This window comes from Branchiostoma floridae, chromosome 10, assembly GCF_000003815.2.
Source record: "Branchiostoma floridae strain S238N-H82 chromosome 10, Bfl_VNyyK, whole genome shotgun sequence".
Classification (NCBI taxonomy): Eukaryota; Metazoa; Chordata; class Leptocardii; order Amphioxiformes; family Branchiostomatidae; genus Branchiostoma; species Branchiostoma floridae.
In genome coordinates, this window is record NC_049988.1 from 11,076,436 (window position 1) to 11,099,669 (window position 23,234).

The 23,234-nt window shown below is 41.0% G+C and overlaps 1 protein-coding gene across 1 annotated transcript in view; it reads right to left on the reverse strand.

Annotated features, from left to right (window-relative positions):
* Window positions 1-23,234, reverse strand: part of LOC118424537 (trichohyalin-like) — a 565,429-nt gene that overhangs the window by 189,841 nt on the left and 352,354 nt on the right. The gene's annotated exons all lie outside the window — the stretch shown is intronic.

The window sequence follows — 23,234 nt, forward strand, 5'->3', positions numbered from 1 at the left end:
ATGGCCGACATTTTGTTCATCCTACTCAATATATCTTTCGTACTGATCGTATTTCTCGGTGGAGTTTTCCATGACGACTTTGTAAAAAAATGCCTGTAAGGTTAACCTGTTCTTCCAGCCGATCATCCGTTACTTCCCGTGTTGCTAACGCCATGTTCCCGACAGCTTTCCGACAGCCAACGGGGGTGTGAGGCCTCGTGTGAACAAGAAACGCTGGCGCGAAGATAATTGGAACTCCGTCTCTGGGGAAGAGTTTATTATCACGGTCATTCAATATCGCCTATTCACACAGCCTTAAAACAAGGCTGCCGGTAAAACAGCACCAGTAAAACACATTAAGACGGCCATATAATCGAGCTATGATGCAAACTACCCCGGTGGTTCTCCTCCTTATCAGTCGTCAGGTTTGAGAAATGAAAATAAAATTCATTGTTATGGTTCGAGCCGGTCCCCCGACGCCGCCGTGAGGTAGGATTGCTTGGGAAGGTGGAGGTATCAGTCATTCGCGTTTATGACCGAATTCAGCACTTCGGGCAATTAGAAAATGCCAACAGCGCTGTATATCGCTTCGCTGGGCAAAATTTCAATTCACATTCAGGGGGCAAATTGGCCTCTGCCCAGAGTAACATCTTGCCCCGCCTGAACCCGACATTGCGTCGCACAAATTAAACTTCTTAGGGAAATAAATCATGATGTAAGCTATATTGCCTTGATAATAAGTACAGTACACGTTATTCCATTCGCTATTTAATAGCGTTGTGGCTCCAAAGAAATATAGTGGGTCATGATTTAATCATTATTAGCTCATGATCAAAGGCAATGTGGCCGTTGACATCGAAGCACATATTAATCGCAATGAAACCCAAGGTTATCTTAAAATCAACTTTTATAGCCAGCTGTCGTAACTTTTTGGCTTGAGAAGAAATTAAGTAATCAAGAACAATTTTATCGTTGAAAGTTAAGGAGGCAGATTGGCATTATTCCCAGAGTAGCATTTAGACCTTGCTTAAGACATTAGAAAAACCTTAAAGATAAGGCCATTTAAAGTAATGACTGTTGAAAAAAATGGTATATTTTTATATATGTGATACAATTTCATATATGAGATAATTCAATTACTTTTGACAATGTTTTGTGGTTGAAGTTTCATGCCCATTTGACTGACATACATTGGTCATTATAATTGGATTTGCCCCTTTAAAGATTAATAAAGAAAATGATAATCATCTCTAGAGAGAAGTGTTCCTCCCTTAATCAATATTTGATTCAATTTGTGCGAACTCGTGAGCGTGCTTGTCTCGGGAGATAGTGTTTCTTAAGGCTGTCAGTTCCGAGGAACCATCGCTGACAAAATAATCCCAGCACGTTTAAGGTAAAGAAGACGGTGGCAGAAAGTCGATGATATCTGCGGATGCCTGATGGAGTAACTGTAAGGGAATACATTACCCAGTTATGTTCAGACGGGAGGGATTGCGCCTTCAAGAATAAGGCAAGACATACTGTGTCAAGTTCTTTTATATTGAATATAAGTGTTGTATGATTCAAATATCTTAATGTGCTTGGTAGTAATATTTTACAATAAATCAAGATGATATGAATTATTGTTCGGATCCTTAGGGACGTATTCTTCAAATCAAGAACGAATTCGAATTTGTTACATGTTTGGCGCTTTAATTAGGATAGAATTTGCGCGATTCATTTCCGGTGATGTTGACGTTGATGCTGCAAGAATTCGTTCTGTGCCCACAACCACCCTCCTCCTTACCGATGTCATTTTCTATCCGTCCACATGTTGTCCTTAGTGGCTGACTGCCCGGCTCTTAACATCACAAATGCCTACAGCGCACCGAAGCTCTGGATACCCAGCGGAAAGTACTACAGCTTCTACGGAAATCCGCTTCTAGTTCTTTATGGCTTTTTTTATTTTGTTAAGAGAGAAATAATAGCATCTAGATGCTGAGAGAAACAGAGTAATTGAATGAAATTTGAAGGTCACAGCTGCGGTCGATGATATTAAGTATGGTTATGACGAGGCTGCCCAACATGGTAATAACATTGTCTGTTTCAATCGGCGTAAATAATGATAACAATAATGATAAATTAACTGCAAGATCATGCGAAGGGGCTAACTGTAAACAAAGCAAAACAATAGTTTAATACGAATAAAATGAAAAAAAAAATAGATTGCGGCTGGCAAAAGTTAATTCAAACCTATTTCTTTGAAGATGTTTGAAGGGTGGGTTTGCATTTTTTTCTACATGCAGAAGAATATGCTTTTTCTACGTTGCCGTAAACGGGTTAACAATAATACATGGCTATGAATTGAAAAGGTGGCAGATGAGATCATTGACAATGTAGTCTAAGTGTTGTGTATTCTTCTACGCTAGCACAGTTTCATTATTACACCGTTTACCATCAGACATCGCTTGAAAGGAGTTGTCACATGTTTGTATAAGTCTAATGCTTATCAAAATACGTACGTCAAATAAATGTTTGCCTGCCGTTCATGTATTCAATGTTTGAATCGCCGAAGAAACGCGGCGTGTACATGTTCGATCATTGCCAAGCCTCCGTCCCTTGTGTAGTCTTCACACAGCACACACTTTTGTACGTTCCATAATCCAGCTGCTGTAGCAGCAAATCAACAGGTCGTTGAACGTCAGTTCCTGCCAGAAAACCTCTTCATCAAAATGCCCTTCCGACGTCACACGCCGAGATGGAGTGCCGAGGTTCGAAACAGGGCCTACCCGAGGATCCTCCCATGGCAGATCCAGCACGCCCAGTAAATTATTTTCCTGAGAAAAATTAACCATATGACGTAGTTTGCATCCATACGCCGTGCTGTTGGGTGCTAAAAGGTACCGTCAAGTCTTTTTACGTGCGGTAGTTTATGCTGACTGCATCGAAACGCTACAGACAGCTTGAAATGCTCCTCATAGAGAGAGAAACATATACCCACATTCGTCTTCGCAACCAGCCAGGTCAGTACAGTCTTACACCATCATTTTTTACTGCAAATTCAATACCCGTCTGTAGATGATTGCACCTATCAAACAGCAATTAAGTCAAAGGAGCATCATCAATAACAACTGCAAACGTAAGGGCATCTATGCTACTACAATGTCTAAAATATGACAATATATTCATTGTTAAAGACAGACATGTACAGTTTTTGGACGCTGTTGATTTCATTAAAAAGACCTTTATACTAACTTATTCATGAAGGACAGTGATGCCTGCAGCTGATTGTGAATACTCTAATGGTCTCCAGACTGAGTCTACCTTTCTGCCCATCTAACCCAGTTGTAAACAGATATTCTCTTTATGGATATATCTTATTACGAAGGGATTCGCGGGCTCGCTCGTGAATTGGCAATGATCGATGTTGTCCTTGGGACGTAATGACTTGAAACATGCCTGACTTTGCACATCACATGAATAAAATATATCACCGTGTGGCGCATACTAGAGCTGCCCCTCCCCTACAGTCATTAGGCAACATTGACATAATTTTATGGATGACATCCGCGCGCGCATTGATTTCTGCCTGTTCTAAACAAAACCTGTGATCACATGTTACACAATAAGCATCCCTGGTCAATCAGAATTTCATGCTTGCCAGAGGATCTGCTCTTCGGGGTAAGGGGGCACATGATTAGGGCATGGGGCCGCAGCACCCATCTTTAAAGAAGAATAGGCACATAAACATGATTGAACAGGCGACGATTGTCTCTTACAGTCTTACTGGAGATGGACATAGGACAAACCAAACATGGGAAGGAATAGTCTGGATGTTTAGTCCTGTAGTTTAGAAGCATTTTGGGGCTGGATTTTTTCTCTCTTTTCGTTTGCCCGCCCGCATTAGTTTTGGGATCTCCAAAGTATGTCATCCATAGAATTAAGTCGGTGTGGTCTTAACCGGAGTTACCTTTGTGCTCCCGATAGTTCCAGTCGGGTGGTTTTCTACTCAAGTTTAATATGCTGCCTTAATCTTTTAAGGAAGGCTTCTTTTCCGGCATGCTGTACTTGTAATGACTTATCGTCCAAGTCAGCAAACTTGTAAGCGGAGGTATTTACCTTTCATCAAAGTGAGATTATAGATAGTTTCTGTATGCATGCTGCATAAACGTTGCACACATCATGATTGTGAATATGATGATAAGCATTTTTGCAGACAAATATAAAGTGTTTTATATGTTCTGCACATTTTTCAGTAACAGCCTAGCAGTCAGTTTACTATCAATTGTAATAATGATAGAATGACAGAACGATGATGAAAATTACTCCAGATCATAATCATAATGTTGTATGCATCATGATTGTAATTATGATGATGAGCACCTTCACAGACAAATGTTAAGTGTTTTATATATTCTGTCACATTTTTTCAGTAACAGCCTAGCAATCGGTTTATTATCAATTGCAGTAATGATAGGATGATAATGAAAATTAATCCATATCATGATTATGGTAATCATACATTATTACCTTCGTATGCATAATACTAGAAACGTTAAGTATACAGTTATTACGTTCCGTCTATGATTGTATAACAAATGGACCATTATCATATTAGTATTCATATATTATTATACATCGAGACTTGTGGTTGAAGACTGCATCCTGTTATAGAACGGTAGATTGGTTAAATTTAGTAATACATCTTGTATGTATGATGGGTCTCTCTCCAGTCTAATTTACCATCTACTCATTTTTTGGAACCCATATTGTTGATTTTCGTTGTTAATCATGGCGTCCTCAGCTTTCGAAAATAGGTTTTCACCAATGTCATGTCATGTTCAGATTTTCTGGACGGATGGGGTAAGATTTTATTTTTCAGTGTCAACAAAAATTCCTCCCAGGGGAATATTCCATCATCAGTATGTGTATCAGTAATGTAATAATAAGTTTATTGCACATTTTTGCTCGTGGGCTAATTACAAGTGACAAAGAACTGGCAGGTAAACATTGGTAAACAGTGTAGTAAGCGACTGCTCTGGCTAGTCTAAGCTCAAGTTCTAACTCTAAAATGTAACTTCACTTTCTGAGACAGTATAAGACGAAGGATCCCACCTTTTCTGTAATGTGTGGGTTCTGTGACGCTGATTAAAAGAACATACAGTAACCATAGATCAATGCTAGTCGTGCCCACACATATACGATGAGAAGGGGGGGGAGGGTGGCTTTTTTAAAGCTAGTTTATAAATCATCAGTATAGTCTCAGATGTTGTAATTACCTAGATGTTCAGCACGTCAACAACACAGTTAATCACACTAGGCAGTTCGTGTTTGGGAAGCAATAACTGCTGTTGGAAAATGTTGAAATATCTTGGTAGATTGGATCTGATATTGGTATAGCGCATACAATCGTCAAATATTGGATGCAAGTTACGGTAACTCATCAAGTTACTTGCTGACTATCTTTTCAGTGCTTGCATGATAAAAATCTACGGAAGTAACATTTGGAATACTGTAAAAGCTATTTGTAAATGCCGAGGAATCTGGAGCAATTTGAAGTCATCTCCAAAGTGATCTACTATTGGCAATCATTTGTAATTGGAAGTCGTTTCCTGTATGATGTCGTTCAATTGCTAACAATGCTTTTATGTTTGGCATATCTGGTGATCTTCAATCTGGCACGACGCTGGCGCCAATCTCAAAAGTGCAATGTTAGGAATATTCGTGGAAAATGTGAGCTTTAGGTCTTAAATGGATACATATTCTTGAGACAGCAACCCTTTTTTCTAGCACGTTTTTTTAGATAATCTATCACAAAATAAAGACCAAGACAGGATGTTCTGCAGACAAAAAAATTCGCCCTACTTACAGGATGCTTCTTCTTGTACCATTGGTACTGACAGGGATAGTTTTGTTAATAGCCAATCAGAGAACACCTTACAGCCATTGATAATGATCCCTAACTCTGCTAACCCAACCCTAACTACTTAGACAGCCTTAACCTTAGTAGAATAGCCATGTACGATGGTGCAAAAAAAAAGAACAAAAACACTACTACTGCTAAACCATAACAAAATTCATCAAATAGCACATGTAGGGACAGAATGATTTAAACTAGTCCCTGTGCATTCTGTCAATGAGATTTTCATTGACAGTAGCAATGGCGTAAAACACATAACGATACGATAGTTTGGCTTTCATCTATGCCTGAAGCACCCTACTCCGTGAGCTACATTTGTTGCACCGCAGGAGAGACAGACCATCCTGTTGACAAACGACTGCACAGGTCGTCCTGAGGAGCCGGAGTCACGGCAAGCGGAGATTGCGTCTCTCCGGTTATCTTGTTGCCGCTCCGCCGGGCTGAAAGGGCAGGCCGCCCGATTAATGGCGGATCTCCGTCACGGGAAGGTTGACTCGGTCTCATACGATCCCTAAAACTGGCGAGCGCAGTCTAATCTACAGTACAATCTTGTTGTAAGGCGGTATTAGGTGCTTACGTATAAGCCGTCCCTACGCCAGATCTTACCGTTCTACCTTGCCCGGAAGGCATCTGTAGAATAATGTGGCAGCAATGGTCCCACTACCGTTTCTAAGTGCGGGCCCCCAACGTGGGTAAGACGTATTCATCATGATAGTGTTGAACCCTTGCGTGTCAAGCACCTGATGAATCAACAGTAGTGGGTATTTGTGGATCTCGAATCACCCCGGAGTGGTAAGTTTAAGTAGAAATCCAATACCGTCAAGCGATACTTGTGATAGCGTATCCTCGTGTCCAGGGCGATGTCATCTATCCAGCGTCTTTGGTGTTCTCATCGTGCTTTGTCAAACACGGCGTCACAGGACAATCCTGTGTATTAACATTTCCTGTTCTTCACGCTGCTTCAATGGTAATGGTTATCAAATCGTGCACAGATACACTCACCTCGGCACCTCAAATAGATTTTCTTATCTTCAGAACATTGTAACGAAGTCCTTTATTCCTACGTCTGTATGTAAAGCTGCTTTATCTAGTACTCTCCACGGTACAACTAGAAAGGGCGCTGCAATTTTCCATTGATTGCATGTGTGCGAGACCTTGCTTTGTTCTGAGTGCGCAGTATATCATCTGCCCAGGGGAATAGCTTGGAAGATAACAATAGGAAGCATTTGCAGTGAGCTGACGCATTTGCCTAATGCTTCTTCTCTACATTGAAACGCGAAGTGATGGCCGGGGATTACGGTAACAAAAAGCAATGATTGGAGGAACTCTGCAGGGAATGCACACGGCAGAACAGTGCGCTAATTCGGCTGCCGGAGCTCGGCGAGGATGCCTGGAGAAATTGCGATGATCAATTTTCCATTTTGTAAGGGAACATTACTCCCTTCAAATGTGATCATGAGCAGGAGGCTTAAAGATTTCAGAAAGGGGTAGAAGATTGCGGCACATGATAAGGTGAAGGAAAGGAAGGCTGCATTAGCAGACAGAAGTAGATATGGGTTCAAAGTCACAACAGAACGGAGATCTGTCAGATTCTGCGCGCACATTCTCCATGTAGACGGAATTCGGGCTGATGAACTTCATATCGTTTGAACTTTTTACGTAACCAAACATAACAAGCATTAGATGGATAGGAAAAATTATAACTTTTCGGTTGTTTATTTGAGCAGCGATTACATGTACAAATAACAAAAGACTATAATTTGTTGAGGTTGACCAGCATTGACTTCAAACTGAACTGTGTAGATAAGAAGCATTTGAATTGAGATATGAGCTTACCCGATGCACCGATACAGTAAGCCTATAACATTATCGTGCCGACACAATGATGTATTTTCAAAGTCTTTTGTAGAAGATCACTGAAAATAAGAAGGTGCTTACGACTTGATAGTCGAGTTACACAAAGACAGCTAACCCCCAGAGCACTGACATAAACGGGAGGAGGCAGGGTCACTGGGCACGTCATTTTCTAAGGGTGTTCTCTTCAGAAGGGAATGAAATCTGATCAAAGGATGATAAGGTTGAGCAAATTGAACGAATTGTTCGCTGACCCCGAGCAGAAATGTCAGGATTTTGCTCCTTCTATTACTTGAGCTACTCTGCCTAGTTGTCAATGTCAATACTCGTATGACTTTCCAACAAATCTAAGCCGATTGAAGTTAGGAGATTTGCCTGCACGACGCGTATTTTACTATATACAGCAGGAAATAAGAACCGTTTTGGAGATTCACTGCGATGTTTCAATGTTGGCACAATCAGCTAAGTTACGCACCAATGACGTGCAAATACACGACAGTAGGAGATAGAATGGATCGTGTTGCGACGAGCGCACGTACCATCACCACATGATGTATGATTCCCTCACGTTGCCAATGACATCCCAAAGAAAAATTCCCAACCCAAGTTCCTTTCAAATGCGAGATTCCTCCTACCATGCATTCCTTTAGGATTGCACGCTGGATAAGCTACTATTTCTGATGGAACATTCCCATATCCCTACGAGACTAGACCTAGCGTTATAGTAAGATGTCACAGTTGGCTGCTCAAATGGCAGATATGCAAGGCGAATGTTGCCGAGCGGCTTACGGGATCACACCGGGTAAGGCTTAGCAGGGTGTACGGTGTCGTGAGCTTATCCCGGGCACAGGTGGGCGAGGGGCAAGTCTTCATCAGTTCTGAAGGTCAGAGTCACAGTCGATCGACGAGAGCGTTACTTCTGCTGCAATTGTTCGCTGGATTGGTTGTAAGCTCTGTTGGGAAATTGCCTGCAGTGAAAGGAGGGGGGGGGGGATCTGCACCATTTGATAGAGCTCTCGATGGAGGGTCGAGGCCTCTTAAAATTCCATAACCATAAACGCCTGCATTTTCTGAGCCACGCGACTAAACTTTGAGGAAGTACCATCGAAGGTGAAGATTGTGCATTAGAGTTTACCTCGTCTGACCCACAATACATCATTAGACAGCGTGAGGTGTGCAAGCACTGGACGCGTGAATACATTGGTTCTTAAGCGTCCTTATGGATCTATTTTTGTCGTGTAAAATGTGATACATCATTATATATTACATCTTATCTATCATTTCCCAATGTACCATGAAAAAAGTAAAATTATTCATAGAAATCTTAAAACTGTTCTTTCCTATCTATGAACGATCAACAACATCTTCCTGCTAAACTTTATCAAACCCGTTTATCTACGAAAACGTTGGGTAATTCATCTCCAATCAATATTACATGTTGTAAAATTACTGTTATCATCATTATTCATATCGATCCTTATCAGTTGTAAACTAACGTTAAAAGGTATAATAACGTTTTGTTGAAAGATTGCTTCCGTGTTCCACTGCCATCTACAATAACTAATCCGATCGAGTCGTCACGTCCGTACAATGAAGGGTTATGGTTCCTTTAATTTACGGAGCATGGTTAACAAATTGAATTTTTTGTTCCTTAAATTGGGAGTAACTCACAGGTCGGGGCACAATCTTCCATTTTATTACCCCACCGACCATTCCACAGCGCAGATATGAAAGAATCTGACCTTCTTGCCACTTACGGTAAATCATCTCAGCTTAGCTCAAACATTCTTGCCGATGGGATAAAGGGTGGCAGAACATATTTCACAACTTGGGTGATTCCTATATATGTAATGTTTATTGCAAAACCGCCTCATTTCTGTGCCTCAGCCGGTGTCAGAGAATGCTCCGGTTAAACCATTTAGTTTTATTGTCAGCAAATCTCAATAAATGCGTTATTACACGTGTGATGTCACATATTAAACAACTTGAGTGATTCATATGTAATGTTTGTTGTAAACGTTCCTAATTTCTGTGTCAGAGAAACTCCCGGTTAGATCAAACTTTAAATACGTGCATTGCATATTTAGTCCTATTGTCAGCGCAACAACTCTCAATTATGAGTCATTATACACGTGTTTTAAAAAAGAGAGAAAAAATATTAGATATTGTTTAGAGGTAACAGAAATACGTGATGCTTCAGTTAATTTCTAACCTAGTTTAGCTTGAAATTACTGTATAAGTTTAGTTTTTCATTTTCATTCATTATAGACCACACGTGGTCCTTTGTGCATTTAGCCTACGGGCATGAACATGCAATAAAGATTATTATTATCATCATACGTATGACGCCAATACTTCAGTTTAGCCTTCCCAGTAAATACAAATATCAAACTGCTGCTTTATACGATAAATTGGAGTGAAAACCACAGATGCGCAAGGTGTGAAATTGCAGGTAATGACTTATGTATGTCCCTCCTATACAAACAACTCCTCGGGTCACAGGGTGGGCCAAGAACGGCAACTTTCATTTTCTTTTATCGATACTTAATATATCAGAATGGAGAGCATAACCCCGGTTATCTATCAGTGACATGCTGGATCCTTTGACATAACTTTTTGTAGGACAGAAGTTATTTGTTCTTCGTCCTTCGATAGAGAAAGTTGGTATCTTCCTTGAAAGTTCCTTCCAAGATTTTAATTTGTTTTGTTTATCTACAAGGAATGTTTAATTGTGTGTATATCTTTAAGTGTATCATGCGGTCTTTCTGCAGTTGCTGGCAAGTGTTCGATTCCACCAAGTAGATCTCCAAGCAGATCCTACGGTAGCATAAGATAGTATCAAAAGCTTCCAGAGGAAAGAAGTCGGCCTTAGGCAGCCAAACACACTCCTTGACCGGCTTCACTCCTCTGGCAGCTTTTGATACTATCTCATGCTACCGTAGGATCTGCTTGGAGATTACCAAAGACTTACTTGAACGAAGTAAATTGGGGCAATGGGGTCAGGGACCCCACTTAAAGTAATGTAATATCTAGTTCCTATAATTAAATATCCGACTCAGTAAAGGTGGCTTAATAAACGCATCCACGGAAGAAAATTCCCCTTAATGAAATATTGCGGGAGTATAGTATTAACTCTGTATTGGTTCCTCGCACCTATGGGACATGGATCAGTACCACACCACTTAATTCATATCCCTGGAAAACTGCATTACCTCCTTCTTTATACTGACGCCTCCTTCCGGGCCAGATGGTCGTTTTACACAAGAGAGGATTCTCTCCTACACCAATTTTGTCTTTGATTTTCTTAGAGTACTTGTGGGGCGTCTTTTATTCCCAGATTCTATTCCACTCAGCCGAACTGTGCACAGCTGTGCCGCTCGTACAAAGTTATCGGGGCGAACAATTTAGGAGGATACAATAAATTGCCGTTAAGTCGAGGTAGCAGCCGGTATGAGTGCACTAGTGCTACTTCCAGGACATGCTGAAGTTCTAAAGCGCGGAATTTCGCTAAACACGTCTAAGAGCTCGCTGCTAAGAGCAAATGTCATTATTGGAGAGATTATTGTAAAGGTCAATTAAAGTATATACATAGGTATCGGGGAGTGCATTTCTCAGTTGCACTTCGCATTCGTCCTTCAAGATATGGCTTGAAGAGTCAATACTGGAACATCGTATGCTTTTAGTTTTTTGAATATTTTGGGCCAACGACATTTTCCTTACTCACTGCGACAGGCCCGAAAATTGAGCTATCATCCAAATTGGCGGTGTATTTCATGGCGAAGGGGCAATTGCAGATCCATTAGTAACTCAAGCAAGCCATGTAGACGGTTACACTTAAATGTAGATAGTTGGACCAACTTTCAAAACAAGTTTCATTCCTTCCTGTATATTTCTTCACGAGTAATTTTACCCCATAAGAGCTTTGTAAAGGAGTTGCCGTTACTGCGAAGTCGGGCTAGATTTAGCATTACAGGCAGAAAGACGCTAAAAGCACCATCGATCGAGCTCACATTACTGCAGAGACGGAGCACGTGTTACTCCACATGAAAGCATGGCTTTGTCATATCCTGCATCATGTGTCTGAAATATACCTTCATGTAGAAGTATCGATCCGACTTTCGCCTCGCTTCACTTACCACAGAATGCATCGATTGGCGACAGGCATATTTACCAAAGGCTACTGCCGTAGAAATATTCCACGTTCCATTGCCATGGAGTTTACCCCAGAAATACCATCGACTTGCGTGTATAAGTCAGAGAATCACACTCCATCATTCTACCAAAACTGTTGTTTGTTTCACCTTTTGTGTTAAATTCTAGAATCAGCCATGTTTACTATTCAGCCAATTTCAGTCTTCAACCATCTTCAGCTATATAATCTTCAACCATCTTTACTCTTTAACCATCTCTACTCTCCAACCAGCTTTACCTTTCAAGCATCTTTACTCTTCAACCATCTTTAGTCTTCAACCACCTTTAGTCTTCAACCACCTTTAGCACTAGTTACACTTCACCTATCTTTACTCTTCAACCATCTTTACTCTTCAACCATCTTTACTCTTCAACCATCTTTACTCTTCAACCATCTTTAGTCTTCAACCATCTTTAGTCTCCACCCATCTTTACTCTTCAACCACCTTTAGTACTAGTTACACATGTTTACTATTCAGCCAATTTCAGTCTTCAACCATCTTCAGCTATATAATCTTCAACCATCTTTACTCTTTAACCATCTCTACTCTCCAACCAGCTTTACCTTTCAAGCATCTTTACTCTTCAACCATCTTTAGTCTTCAACCACCTTTAGTCTTCAACCACCTTTAGCACTAGTTACACTTCACCTATCTTTACTCTTCAACCATCTTTACTCTTCAACCATCTTTACTCTTCAACCATCTTTACTCTTCAACCATCTTTAGTCTTCAACCATCTTTAGTCTTCAACCATCTTTACTCTTCAACCACCTTTAGTACTAGTTACACTTCACCTATCTTTACTCTTCAACCATCTTTACTCTTCAACCATCTTTACTCTTCAACCATCTTTACTCTTCAACCATCTTTACTCTTCAACCATCTTTAGTCTTCAACCATCTTTAGTCTTCAACCATCTTTACTCTTCAACCACCTTTAGCACTAGTTACACTTCACCTATCTTTACTCTTCAACCATCTTTACTCTTCAACCATCTTTAGTCTTCAACCATCTTTAGTCTTCAACCATCTTTAGCACTAGTTACACTTCACCTATCTTTACTCTTCAACCATCTTTACTCTTCAACCATCTTTACTCTTCAACCATCTTTACTCTTCAACCATCTTTAGTCTTCAACCATCTTTAGTCTTCAACCATCTTTACTCTTCAACCACCTTTAGTACTAGTTACACTTCACCTATCTTTACTCTTCAACCATCTTTACTCTTCAACCATCTTTAGTCTTCAACCACCTTTAGCACTAGTTACACTTCACCTATCTTTACTCTTCAACCATCTTTACTCTTCAACCATCTTTACTCTTCAACCATCTTTACTCTTCAACCATCTTTAGTCTTCAACCATCTTTACTCTTCAACCACCTTTAGTACTAGTTACACTTCACCTATCTTTACTCTTCAACCATCTTTACTCTTCAACCATCTTTAGTCTTCAACCATCTTTACTCTTCAACCACCTTTAGTACTAGTTACACTTCACCTATCTTTACTCTTCAACCATCTTTACTCTTCAACCATCTTTACTCTTCAACCATCTTTACTCTTCAACCATCTTTAGTCTTCAACCATCTTTACTCTTCAACCACCTTTAGTACTAGTTACACTTCACCTATCTTTACTCTTCAACCATCTTTACTCTTCAACCATCTTTACTCTTCAACCATCTTTACTCTTCAACCATCTTTACTCTTCAACCATCTTTAGTCTTCAACCATCTTTACTCTTCAACCACCTTTAGTACTAGTTACACTTCACCTATCTTTACTCTTCAACCATCTTTACTCTTCAACCATCTTTAGTCTTCAACCACCTTTACTCTTCGACCATCTTTACTTTCCTACCATCTTTACCTTTCACGCATCTTTACCCTTCAACTATCTTTACTTGTCATCTAGTGAGAGTAAAGAAGGTTGAAGAGTAAAGTGACCAAGGACGGATGAAGACGTGCAGATAACCTACGGCAATAGGTCGATTCCTCCTGCCTGTTACCTCAATCACTGCTGTCTCTTTACTATCCAAGGGAATCGATAACCATCAAGGTTTAAGATAAGTACTTATCGACCCTCATCATGTGTCAACAAATAAGATTCACAGAGACTTTTTTAAGGAACGGAGATGAGTTCAATAAAAACAAAAACAAAATGAAATCATAACATATTCTCTGTCTGAGTATCCTGAAAAGCAGTCTCGTTATTTGCCTAGATGATTTCAGATGATGGCAATCCGTGTTATACTTCATGGTGTGCCTTACATCGACGCCTCCATTCAGGTAAGCCCCAAAGGTCCCTAATCCAATCAGCGGGAATCCCAGAAGTGCGTATCTTTAATTTCGTCCAGAACCTTTGATTGCAATTTCCACCGGCGTTTACTACTGTTGATTACAGACAATTTGAACGTATTTGCGATAGCCAATGAGAGCAGAGGTCGTGGAAAGACCATGATCACCCTGGGTATGCACCGTTAGTTGATGGCACGGGGGACCCATGTAACAAAGAAGGCGGCCTATACTACCTATGCTGTATCCGTCTGTATCTGTATCTATGTAGCCGGTATAACCGCCCTTCGGCGTAACACACCAGCTTCGCAGGCACGCGGCGCGGCAGCAGCTGGTTATATTACACCGAAGAACCCGTCACACCTAACGTGCTGGACTTCATGGTGCGAGGAACTAGAGGTATGGATAGTACGAATGTTTGCAGCTGGTTACTTAATGCTGTAGTGGACTGACTTATGGATATTGCGATCCAGTACGATGAACCAAACGTACTTATTGTATTCCTTTCCGGAGATTCTTGTACTTTTTACACACTAGCACGTCACAGGCTCCTGGGGGCATGCTGTGTCGAAGACTCATACATCAAACTCTAACAAACGGCCACTTATCTAAGCGTACCCAGTGTGGATGAGTATGGTGTACAAACTTGTTAAGACTTCTTCACATCAATCCCAGTGTTTTATGCCCTCATCTAAATTCCAAGCGTGACGCGTCCATTTGTCTGAAGCATTTTCCTCTTAACGATCACAAGGGTGTATTTTGTCTCCTCATTTGAAGCTCACTCGTGAAGTTAAAATTCAGCAATTGTTTCAGAGAACAGATTACCCGATTTACGGATTTGTAAGGCAAAATCCCCCGCCGTTCTGGGTAATTGCCTCCGATCAATCGCGATTAAAAACACATCAAACGGAGTTGTGATTGACGAGACAAACTTTGATGTTCTCAAAGTATTCTGGCAATACTGAAGTTCCTAGAGCCTTGACTTGAAGCAGACTAAACGTGGTATCACACTGCACTTGGGGCACCTGTGCGGCACTGCGGGGTTCGTTCACTGCGACATTGTTGTGTTATTTTCGCCATTTTTTTTATCATCTAGATATTGCATAATACTAAAAGTATGACTTAGAAGACAACAAAATACACAAAACGTACGAAAATTCGTTCTCTAGCTCTATCTCTGAAATTCCTTGAGTAATCTTTTGAACGTGCTGCACCGGTGCCTCCTAGTGCAGTGAGATACCACCTAAGCTAGCATCTGCACCTTGCTATAACTGACTGGTGACTATGATGACTAGGTTCCATTAGTATCACAGCGTGCACTCGTCTGGCAGAGAAATCAACTCAGCAGAACCTGCCCCTGATGAAACACCCGTAGGTTAAGGATTCCTGTCTCCAATACTCCAGCGGAAATGTTTTCCAGGAACACTTAAATTTGCCATGAACATTAGTGTTGTGGGATGTTAAGTTATATTTGTTTCCCTTGGGGAGGCGGGATGTAGACCTCCTCAAATTTTCCAACTGTAACCATTTACTAACTAAGGTCAACGTTAGTTCACCTTTATCCGCGGGGTAACCTATATCCGGATTTAAGAAACGGTGTATTTAGGGCGACGGTTTCAAACTGCTGTATTTTGAAAATATTGCCAGAAACAACCGTTCGTCGACTTGATATCTATTACTTAAGATATCTTGTAAAAATACCATATAAACAACGGATATAGGTCACCCGCGGATAAAGGTTGACTATGTGGTCATCAAATTGGGCGTTTGCTCATTTGCATGTTCGTGACGAGACAAATGCGACAGCAACCCAAAGATGAACTAGCGTTACATCTTTCTCTTTCTGCGAAAAACCGTATATGTACAAACGGGAGACGTTTAAAACAGATCTTACTTGCATGTACGATATCAGTGATGTCACAAGCAACATGCGTTGATGTATACTTCATTACCCACAGCGGTAAATGATAGACATATCACGTTTTAACGCACGTTTGCTGACAATGATGACTAACATCACCTGCCACAAGAGTTTTCCCGGGTGTTCGTTAAAGATTTCGTTACACAGCCTCATATATGACATCCCATCAAGAAGGCAATATCATTATGAACATTGTGCCGATCAAAACATATCACACATTAAGATAAGCGCTCTCACACTGACGGGGGCTTTCTTGTTTTGACAGAATCCCCCGTGTGAATTCTGAGGGAGCTCACTTTAATAGTCTTAGCCTTAACAGGCAACATAGGGTTCGTCAATATCAGATGGAAATTGTAGAAGTGAATCCAAGTTCTAGTAAAGTTTTCAAACATATATAACAAAGTAAGTAATGTAGAATCAGTTTGTTGGTTAGTACATGGTATCTTTCAAATCATAATCGATTTGATCTATGGCCTTCAAAAATGTAACCCTCACAAAACCAGATTTGAAGAATAGTCAATCTTACTTGCGATGCTGCCTATAGATATTATATTAAAAATACAAAAAAATACCATAACTTTATAGTCCTAAATCAAGGCTTGTCCCCAGATACCCCGCTCAACAAATCGAAGTAGCGGCGGTATTTTTTAAGAAAGGAGCACATAGATCCCGACCTGCCGTTTCTAATCAGTACCGACAAACGTTATTGATGGAACCTCATCCGCTACAACAAGCCCAGACTGATCAACCTGAGGACTGGGGAGGGGGGCGGATTGGGGTCCTCAGGGAAGACTTGATTTGTGGAGTCACGTTTAAGTTGGTATCTGATTGTACTTGGGGCACAGGTGCGGCACTGCGGGGTTCGAAAGATTACTCAACGAATTTCAAAGATAGAGAACGAATTTTCTTCCGTTTTGTGTATTTTGTTGTCTTCTAAGTCATACTTTTACGTATTACGCAATATCTAGATAATAACAAAAATGGCGAAAATAACACAACAATGTCGCAGTGAACGAACCCCGCAGTGCCGCAACGGTGCCCCAAGTGCAGTGAGATGCCACCTTTACATGAGTCTTTGTAAAGCCAGTATCTCACTGGACCGCACCTGTTTGCGAAAAGAATGCGTCTGGCATTTGCCGCCTGTAACAGTGAAATGTTGTAGATTAATTATATAAATATAAGCAATTAAGAAAATGCCGGAAAGCGGTGAAATTTATAATACCATATCTATGCTGCGCAACGCATTAATATTCTTTTATCACTGCAAATCTTTTTCCGATGCATTTTCAATCGTTGTACATTGGCTTTTAAATCAGTGATTTTTAATAACTCTGCGATTTCTAATAACCTTCCAGTATGGGCTTCATACAGAAAATCGTAAAGTGTAGAATCTGCATGGTTTAGTGATACGTGCACGGCAAAAAACTAGTTTGTGAAGCAAAGTTGGTGCACGTGGGTATTATTTTATTCAGGACCTGTAGATAGCAATCCCCCAAAGTCGACACGCAGCGCCTTGGAGTAATCACTGTAAAGCCTGTGGAAATTTCAAGTCTCCAAAGGTTGACTTTTAATCCCAACTTCGGCGCCACGGTTGTTTTCTTATAAGTTTCCTTACATTACTAATAACAATTTTTTTGATAACATCTTGTAAGGTTATTTGCATAGTTATAACCTCAGGACTGTTTGCACCCACCGAGGACGTATATTTTGTAAGATAATTTTGTTCCTTTCCCGTAGATAGGAAATGGGCTATGTGATTCGTACACCCATCACGTACAGACGAACGCCTCGTTGGTTGTGGAGTAATTACCAGCGCACATACTGACGTACGATTCCTCACTGTCTGCATGGGCACGTCCCGTGATCAAGTAAAAAGCCTGCATGACCTATTGGAGGGTCTGAGAAATTTCCATCCATGTACGCGGCAATCCGGCGGGTCCCATTAATGTTGCAGACAGTTTTCTTATCGAGGTATTTCGATGTTTTTCTGTAGGTTGTGATTATGGCAAACGTCATCACTGTAGATGGGATGGAATTTGAAATAGCCATTACAACGTCACACCGATGCTAAAAATATGTACAATGTTACCTTTTTTCCCTGCACGTATTTGGGCAATTTGACTGAGCATCAGGGACAGGGAGTAGTCCTACGAGCGTATCTTTCAAGTTAGTATGAAGTCCGATCATGTTCATCTTTCGATGAGCACGCCCGGATGATGATGATGAAGTCCGGTCCGTATTGACATTTTTATGCGCAGTCGTTCTCACCTCATACGCATCTCAATCATTTTGTGCCAGTTTTAAGATAGGTTCACACGTGCGTATATATTCAAGTCCGTATGAGGTCCGTATGGAAGGCTTAGCTTCTAGGCTCAACGGGTAGCTAGAAAAAATAGTAGAAATTTAACAAATATAAACAGATAACATGGCAGAGGAGTTACTTGGGCCGCAAACCATACTCCTCAGCCAGCTAACTCCTCTGGCATGTTATCGGTCTATATTTGTCCATTTCCTACTTTTCAACGACCTATGGAGCCTGGTAGAGGCTCAGACTTTAATACGGACCTCATACGCACTTGAAAATACACGCATGTGAACCCGCCTTAATTAGGTACGCCTACTGGGCCGTACTGTGCGTAAGCCTACGTACCTAAAACTGACTGAATACGATTGAGATGGGTATGGATGCGTATTGTGCGTTAAAAATGTCCTCATACGAACTTGATCTATACACTTGTGTGACTACTTCCCACGTCGGCTTACATCTGAGGAAAGCGGTTTGCATTAACCGGAACTAAACTGGATGTTTGAAGCTGTTAGAGGGCTAGATGTTGAGGTGCCCCCGTGGCCTTCTTGCAGCCTGCTTACTAACTTTGAATAAGTACCTTAGATGAAAAGAACTGCATGTATCCATCAGAAGAAAGGTGCCAAACGTCGTCAAATACATGTTCATACAGAGCAAGTGGATTAAAGAGTGGAAAATCTTTGAACGTTACGGGTAAGGTTGGAAGAAATTGGAAAATGGCAAAACACGGTCTTGATGCAAGACTGCAAGTACAATCATGGGGTTATAAATTTTTATGGGAATAGGTAGTACACTAGACGTTAATCAGAAATGAACTTATATTGATTTCTTCATTTTTTCTTTGATAAGCAATAAAATGTTCGCATGTCGGGCGCCAGTTTTTCATTACATACTATAAATATTTATCCACGATGGGGGCTCGCTATATGAAGCTTTACATTAACAATTGAAGACATCGTGTTGTGCCGGTGGGCGGAATATTGCAGTACGTTCTGAGAATAATAGCTCACACCCACTCATCGTGACCTCTTCTTCACACTGTTCAAATGCAGCCGCAACTTCTTTCTATGAATTTATCACAAGTCATGTTTGATATTAATGGACTAATTTCATTTGTAGCTTGCTGTGTACGTGTATCTATATACAGTAGAAGCAGTTTAATTGCACACTCGATTCGCCAGCGTATTTCGTGCAATTATCGAAGTTACAGTTAGCCTGGTGTGTTACGCCAAAGGGCGGTTATAATTATACTGGCTATATAGATACAGATACAGTTACTAGCATCTGCACTACCACGGGATTTTGGGATTCCGTGCAATTAACAGGTGTGCGGTTATCCGTTGAGCAATTAAACTAATGTACATACATAGGTACCAGAAATGCCGTTGCCTATAGGGGTTCATTTAAGTTGCTGCAATTAAGGAGACAAAAAATTCACATTCTGATTTTTTTTCTTTGAAATACGATAGATTGCAATCACCCCAACAGTATAAACCGAAACCACCCGTAAGTTATAAAAGAGCAGTCACGCTACGTCTGACAACTGTAACCACAGCAATTCCGCTCAAACAATCAGGAAATTTAGGTCAAACACTGGACGCTGTATTGATTTTTGCGTTCCTTTTGGCGGTCATTCAGCGTATAAGGATATTAGTATATCCAATCTGGGTCACCTTTTGTAAAGGTTAGTTCTGGCGCTCCAGATGTCCACTGGAGGGTCAAGAGATGGTCTGGTGGCCGTAGCACGGCCGATGATGGATGAGTGTCCTTTCAATTTGGACAGCCCATTTTACGATGTCGTCATGGAGCACTGTGCAGGTCACAAGGTGGTTAAAGCCAGAAACGTGCCTTGGCCTAAGATTTTGATGAAGACTCTTTGTCTCGTAGATCGTTTGTCAGATGCCGACTTTTTATTTCAGGATCACATTGTCAAGAGTTCTTCAGGGACATACTTGAGTATTGTAGATATGGGAAAGAACAGTTGCATAGCTATATATGCGCTTACTTTTAGCAAACTTTTATAGCATATTTGAATGTGTGAGTGGCTGAGTGTGTGTGTGAGTGACTGAGTGTGTGTGTGTGTGTGTGTGTGTATGTGTGTGTGTGTGTGTGCGGCATTCATAGGATGTTACATACCAAAAATAGTCAAAGCATGTACGTGGGCACATATTTTGCCCGGCTTGATTCTATGTTACAAAGTTACAAACAAGTATGAGTTATCTGCAATCTATCCGGAACTATAGTTCTTTCTACTTGGTCTGGTGCTATCTGTAGTTACTATATACGTAACGACGTGTTGAGTTTGACGAATGCCCCCGGCCACCTCCGTGCCATTAGTCGGTCCAAAGGTAATGACATTTGCATGTAGCTATCCATTTCGTAGCGCCGAAAGTGCTGGTATAGTCATCCACCCCTCCAATTTCCTATATCAGAATGTAGCTCCACTCCCCTGTGAAATAGACATAACACTCCCTCTAAATCCCCACACCCCTTGATCTTGACATGTCGATCCGCAGAAGGACTTTGTGCCAATATTCTCGGGAGAACTTATAGTACTGTAAAATGCCCATCGCCAACCATCCCACGAAGACACAAGATCCCATCAGATCTCCCATATAACGTGCGCTTTGTACAGTATTGATCAAAGCTGTGTTTCCCCATAAGCTGGGGTAAATTGGGCGAATTTACACCGGTATTATCGTGAAGTGCTCTGCCTGAAGATAAGGCCCTGATAACGTACGATGGTGGCCTTAGGAGAAGGTTGACTTAAGGTGCGCACACGTTTTATCACCTCCATGATGCTGTGTCATTAAGGGTCGTTACATTCCCCCACAGAGTTGTAAAACGGGAATCCATCCACAAGGATGCTCTTCCCGCATGTTGTACTGTCTGTGGTGCTGAAATATCTGCTATTGTAAAGCTTCAAACTTTCCTCTTAACATACGTTACAGAATTATCCCTACACGAGGTCTATATACATGTACAAGTTTCTTGCACTTTTATCTTTCACCTTAACTTTTTTCCATGGCATCTATCTCTCTCGTAAGACAATGGTAGGTAGACAGGGTGGGTTAGGCGACCTGGCCTGCGCGTGACCTTTTTAGGTTAAGGAGGGCTGTGCACTTCCTTTTCCAAACTCTCATGTATAGCGGATGCGTCATGCCCGAACATGTTTTCAAGGCCTGCCTATGCCACAAAGGCCCGTCGCTGCCACTAGCTACAGCTAGGTACTAGTTTACACCTGAGTTAAGTGAGGGAAGTCGTTTTAAGTGCCTTTCCCAAGGGCAAAAGATCGGTGACACGGCAGGATTCATATTCGGGACCTCTTAGGCCTGAGCCTAACGCGCTGCCGATTGCACCACGCGATCTCACCATTGCTACCTTATAGGTATCCAAGGCGTAGTCCGTCAAGGGGAATTCTAACGCCGAGAGGAAAGGTCGAACCTTATACTATATAAATCATAGGAAAATGAACTTTTAAGAAACATATGTTTCGTCTGTCTTCTTCTAACACAGGCTTTGCTTTTGTGCTGCTACTTCGTTACACCTCAGAGCATCTTTGAAACATTTGCCAAAAGAGTCAAGTTTGCACCAATAAAATTAGGCACTCGCGATGTCGAAGAATATAATGTTTTTTTTCTTCATTTTTCAGTGATATTACTGGCGCACTGTATTTCTATGCCCTTGGCATTGACAACATCAACTTCAAAGCTAGCTAAAGCTACCATGTCAAAAGCGACATGAATATTTAAACCCTATGCCTTACAGAATGCCGCTCCGCGCAATTTTCGGGAGGTTTTAACATGTTATGAACTCATTTATCAGAAAATTGTCTTATCGATCGGCGTTTCTCTTCTCGTACAGCTACCCTGATAATCTACGCGGGCCAGTTTTGTAGAGCCGCTCACGTAGTAAATCATGACTTTTGCGTTGTAGATCTTGTGTTCGCTACCGTTAGATTCGATCCATTGCCTCATAAGGCCATGTTGATTTGATCATATGGATGGCATCTTATGGGAATCCAATATCTGATGCGAGCGTGCGAATAAAAAAAGTTTGACAAAAAAGTTGATTTCATTATGAAATCAAAATGGTCAGGAAGGTGGAAAAAATAACTGAACACTCAGAATATAGAATATCAAACGATAGATTCTTTATTTGTGTTCTTTCACATCTTCTTTAACCTTGTCATGTTCTGTGACATTAGTATACGTATTCCGGTATTTATTTTTTGCTTATTTATTTTTAAGCCGCTACGATGTAGAGCGTGGCTGAAAACTTTTTTTCGAAACGGCCGAAAATTGATGCGCGAGCGGATATGTAATCCATATAATCAAATCAACATGGCCTAAGTTTAATTCGATTCAGAGATGAAAGTCCCACGTCCGGCCACAAACTGTTTCATCTCACCGCGCGGTCACATTCGGCTCCGTCGTGAAATTTTCATACAAAAGAATATTTTCCTAACAGGCTGTGACAGAACCAACCGATGGCAAGGATCTAAGGCGGCCTTCTCGGTAACAAAACCGCTGAATGTTGTAAGACACGTGCACGACTTTCCCAATAATCAGTCTTGCGATCGTACGGCGATTGTGCAACGAATGTACATGGCCCATATTCTGCTTAGCGGTACCCTAACATAATCGTACCTATATCAAATCATGTGTCATGTAAGCTTATCTGTGTTGGTATTGATCATAGAACAATCCAAAACTTTCTTCCAGCACTAAGACTAGTCTGAGTTAAGTCGTTAGTTGTACACGGATCAATTTTTCAACGTCTTCTTCT